Source organism: Protobothrops mucrosquamatus, unplaced genomic scaffold (genome assembly GCF_001527695.2).
Source record: "Protobothrops mucrosquamatus isolate PMUCROS unplaced genomic scaffold, P.Mucros_1.0 scaffold_257, whole genome shotgun sequence".
Lineage (NCBI taxonomy): Eukaryota > Metazoa > Chordata > Lepidosauria > Squamata > Viperidae > Protobothrops > Protobothrops mucrosquamatus.
In genome coordinates this window covers 551,167-556,768 of record NW_015386333.1, presented here as the reverse complement: position 1 = coordinate 556,768, position 5,602 = coordinate 551,167, and positions in this window count along the sequence as shown.

Here is a 5,602-nt window from a genome sequence, read left to right as displayed (position 1 = left end):
AACACCGCTGCTGCGCGAGCTGCACTGGTTGCCGGTGGCCTTCCGGGTGCGCTTCAAGGTGTTGGTCATCATCTTTAAAGCGCTCCATGGCATCGGACCTGGATATCTCCGAGACCGCCTTCTGCCGCAGGTTACCTCCCATCGGCCGGTATGCTCCCACAGAGTGGGTCTCCTCAGGGTGCCGTCAGCCAGACAGTGCAGGCTGGCGACCCCCAGGGGGAGGGCCTTCTCGGTGGGAGCCCCCACCCTCTGGAACGAACTACCCCCAGAGATCCGGGTGATCCTGGATCTCCCCTCCTTCCGCCGCGCCCTAAAGACATGGCTTTTTCAACAAGCGGGTCTGGCCTAGGGAATTTTAGTGGGGTTTTTAAGCGTAATTTTAAGGGTAATTTTAAATGATTGGCCTTTTCAAATATTTTCTTTTAATTTGGTTTTAATGTAGATATTTATTGTATTGTGGTTTTATAAGGCTGTGAGCCGCCCTGAGTCCGGTGAGGAGAAGGGCGGGGTACAAATTAAATTATTATTATTATTATTATTATTATTATTATTATTATTATTATTATTAGATGTCACTGTTCATTTTAAACTTTTTAAAACAGAGCCGGGCGCAGATGATGGATGGCTTATAAAAGAGACTCTCTCATGGACTGGCACGTAACCCTGACGAAGTCGGAAGGAGTCCGACGAAAGCTTGGTGTAGTTTTGTTTTATGTTTTGTGTTATTAAACTTTTTATAGTTTGATATACTCCTGGTGTTCACGGTTTGTTTTTGGGAAGATATATATATATATAGGAATACAGAACAGGGAGAAAACATCGATCCACAATTAAAGGGGGTGGGAAAAAGCACCTGGAGCCCTAGTGGGATGGATGACAACACTAAGAGAAAACCAAATGGCCCCGAGACCCGCAGTAGAAGAAAACATGAAATGGGAGCAAATAACATCAGAAGGGAGGAGGACATAAGGGTGTTAATAAACCCAAATATTGACAATGAAAGAGTGGGTAAGAAGGTCCCAAAAAAATTACAGAAGAGAACGCAATGCAAAGGAAACATCTGGAATACAAATTGACCAACTAGGGCCGGTGACGCGATCTAAGAGCCGGGTGCAAATGTCAGCTAAACCTATTTAAGTCATCTTTGTTAACTGGCTCTTTAGCCCTGATGATGTTGGGAGTTCCCAACGAAAGCTTGGCGGTTTTAGTAAAGTATTTTTTACTTAAATCCTCCTGGTGGTCGTATGTTATTTATTTTGAGTATAATTATGCCCAGGAGTCATATTTTTATGGATATTATCAAATACACACACACACACACACACATATAGGAGGTTTTTCAGACAGACCGGTCTGATTGAGTACACCTTGACATTTTTAACTGCTATACTGCAGTTTTTCTTTTTTACAATATCTTTTACCATATATATAATTTCATCAATGCTTTTTCAGGTATAAAGTTTTAACAATTTTCTTAGCTTTCAAATTTATCCAAACTGTAGTATTTTATATTTTTATTCCCCATAAGGGTTTAATTCGCTGCTTCCGTCTATAGAAGGGTGAGGTAATCCCCTCCCTTCTCACTTTGGGAGGCTTTTTGCTTCTTGTGGAACTTTTCCAGGAAATCAGATATAAAATAGGAGAGAGAAGATCAAATTCCTCGCCCAGTTTCAAATACGCTGTTCACTGTTGTACTGATTAGTACCTTTGGACTTCAGCTGCAAGTAGCTTGGGCGAAATGACTGCTATCATTCCAGAATCGTTGGAGCACCCTTCTTTTCTTTGCCACCCCTCCGGGGTGACTTAGACCCATTTAGGGTCCCCTGGCAGGGCGAAACTAGCCGTGGGGTGCGGAGGTCCACTGTCCCGCAACCGTACGCTACGGCGCAAAACTGGAAGTCCCAATATTTACATTTTGATTCACATCACCCATTGGAGCACAAAATGGGAGTTATCAGAACCCTACACCACAGAGCTGAAGGCCTGCCTACCAGCAAAGAAGGAAAAGAAAAAGAAATAAAACACATCAAGGAAGCCCTTAGAACATGTGGCCTTCATCAAATCTCAAAAAAGATCTAGCAGAACTCCTCTGTAACAGATGAAGAAAACAATAAACAAAGCAATGCAGTCCTTTCATATGTTACAGGAATATTGGAAAAGCTCAGGAGGATCTTCAACCAACACAACATACGTGCACACTTCAAACTTAAGAATACACTAAGGCAAAAGCTTGTCTACCCCAAGGATAAAACACCCAGACACAAACTGAGCAATGTGGTACATTCAGTACAATGCAGTGAGACATGTGCAAATCTGTACATTGGAAAACGAAACAACCACTTCATAAACTCATGACACAACATAGGAGAACAAACCCATCAGGACAAGATTTAGCAATCCATCTGCATTTAAACGACAAAGCCACTCTTTTGAAGACAGCAAAGTCTACATTTTGGACAGAGAGGACCACTAGTTTGAAAGAGGGGTCAAAGAGGCCACCTATGTCAAAATTGAACAGCCCTCTCTCAACAGAGGGAGTGGGATCCGACATCATCTATCTCCAGTCTACAACACAGTCCTTTCAACAGTTCCAAGAAGGCTCCACACCCCTTTTCAGATGACCCTGAAGACACAGATAAGCCTCCAGGTAGCTTTAATGACTCATTAAAAGAATGCAAATGAACAGTTGTCTGCAAGGAATATAAATCCTTCCATTCCTCACCATCTAGTCAAAGCTGAAGAAGCTTCTTGGATGAGAAGTGAAATGTCTTCAAAGAAAAACAAGAAAGTCCGGTTGCCTCATGAAAAAGCATATTTGGGGTCATTCTAGGCAAGTTGTAATGTCTTTAAAAAGGTGGTATATCTATCCAAATGACTACGGCCACTCTGTTTTGGTTGAACATCCATTATGAAAATATATGTTAGGTTTAGTTATCCAAACTAACTGTATAGCCAGCTTGTAATGGTTAAGGTGCTGGCCTATAAACTCACAGGAGATTGTGAGTTCTAGTCTCACCTTAAGCATGAAAGCAGGCTAGGTAACTTTGGCCAGTCATTCTCTCTCAACCATCTCACAAGGTTCTTGTTATGGAGAAAAGGAGGAAGAGATAGGAATTTTATATATGTTAAGCACCTTGAATTACTTATAAAAGTAATAAAGGTGGGATAAAAATTTAATAAACAAATAAATCTCCTGTGATCTCTAGTTTAAATTACCATATGTAATGCATTATATGTAGGATCGCCTTTGATAAAAAATTAAAAACTATGACTAAATAAAACTATAGCAACAGAATGACTACATGTAACAGGGTTTGGATTTTTATGATCATGTTTCACTGAAGCTTCACTACTCAATTATTCCTTCTCTGTTTCAAGGGGTTGTTTTTTGCACTAAAGGTCCTTCATCAGTTTCTGCCCCAATTCTTAAGATGACATTTAAAAATCTTCCAGAAGATTTCTATCTCTTCAAATGTCTATTAGACTAAATAAAAGGAAGGATAAAAATGTCTATAACTTGTCCATAAATTACAGCTCTAAAACCAATTGTAATTCCAGAGTTATTGTCATTAAAGAGAATTGTGCTTTTAATTTTAGGAGATAATCATAATTATCTCAAAATAACAGATGACGAAAGGAGTGGACAATTTCAGCCTATAAGTCAGATATGGCCCATTAATCGTCCCTATCTAGTCTGCTGAAACCTGGAAAGAACCTTTCACCACCCTTTGCTTTGTGCCCTTCTAGACTTGCAAAAAATGGTCTGGGGATTAGCTATGAGAAATGAAGTTCCAGAGAGGAGCAAAGGCCTCTTTGAACTTTCGAAAGATCAGATGAAAATCTTAGGCTGCATCTGAATCACTCTAGCTGCAATAGATGCAGCATTCCCTAAAGGTGGATGAACTTGTGTGTTAGGGTGCACCAAAATCTTATGTATTCAACTTTAAAAAGCCAGAAAATCAAATTCTACTATGCTCCCCTTTCCTGCTATAGTCTTCAATTTTCGCAAATGGTGGTCTCAGCCTTGCTGCAAGAAATAAAAGATAGAGTAAAGAGGAAGAAACAACTTTTGACAGCTGTCAAAATAATAGAAACAACATAGATATCAATTTCCAGTTTTGGACTGAAAGAAGATTAGAGGAAATCAGAAAGTCTGAGCTCTACCACTTTTCTTTAAATTTAAATAGTGAGCTGTCTCAGGCTGGGGGTTGTTGTTAAAGCAGCCAACTCTGCAAGAAACAGCTGAGCAAGCTAGTGCAGGTGACCGTTACTTAAACGCTGTGCAACAAGACAATTATTATATTAAAACAACAGTCTGCCTCATGAGTAGGCATAGTGCCAGCACTAAGCCAATACAGCATTGTTAGTGAGTGGGACACTGTCCAGGGCTGGCAGCCACGATAGCACATCTCCAGAAAACAGGAGATGTTAGTCATACAATGAAAATCCATCAGCAGATTCAGATATCAAGAAACACTTAAACTTTTTCCAGAAGAGGTAGCCAGTATGGTAAGGAGAAGTTGGATAGGCAAAGCCAAAGCTAACATTTCCAATAGTAAAAATTCCAGATTCTCACTGGCATTAAGAGAGGACTTAAAAACATACAAGTCTCAGGTGAATCAACTGTGGTAGGTCTATTTGGCATTTTTTCTCACAAAAATTATCCAATCATTTTTCCTGCTTGTTGTCACCAAATCTTCTCTAAGTTCTTTGGTTATTATCCCTTAACTGAATTGGTGTTTTTTACTTCATCCACCCACCTTTTTTGCTCTGGTGCCAAGGCAGACTGCTGTTTGTTCGGGACACATTGTCACAGTTACATTTCACTACCAGCCAGTTACTGTGATAGGTCAAAATGATCTGGCAAGAGTGATGTTTTCCATCAGAAAAGACAATACAACTGCCTAGACAAACATTCTGGTTGGCAGGGAGGATGAGCCTGACAAGGAATTGCAATCTGATTGATTCCACTTGGCCTGCTCCTGGAGCATCCGCTCCCATCCAGTTATGGAGTTCTATGCCTCGGCAGCTGTTTTGGGAAAGAACAGAATCTGCCTGGCAATTACCCTCCCCCTTCCCACTGACACAAACACACACACACACACACACACACACACACACACACTTTTGAAGGAAGAATATCAACCTCCTGTAACCTCCATCCCATTGTGTTTTTCGTCTTTCCAGCAGCTGTGTAGATTTGTTAGAAGGAAAAATAAATGTGGCATAGTATTTCAGTTCTCCAGCAAATATAGAGAGAAAGCAGGTGGCTTTTCGTATTCTAGGACAGGGGTCCCCAACCCCTGGTCTATAGACTGGTATCAGGCCGCGGCATGCCAGCAACTAGGCCGCACAAACAAGCAAAGCCCCATCTGCGAGATGCAAGCAGCACACAAAACCACGCACCCTCTGGTCCGTGGAAAAACCTCTCCACGGAACTGGTCCCTGGTGCCCAAAGGGTTGGGGACCTCTGTTCTAGGAGACATAGAACTTTGTTGGACAGGAAAAAAAACCCTAGGGAGACAATGATTCTTCACTCTCCCCCTTTCTGTGCTTCTCCCACAGTCACAGTTTCATCCTCATGCAAGAGTACCAACTTTAC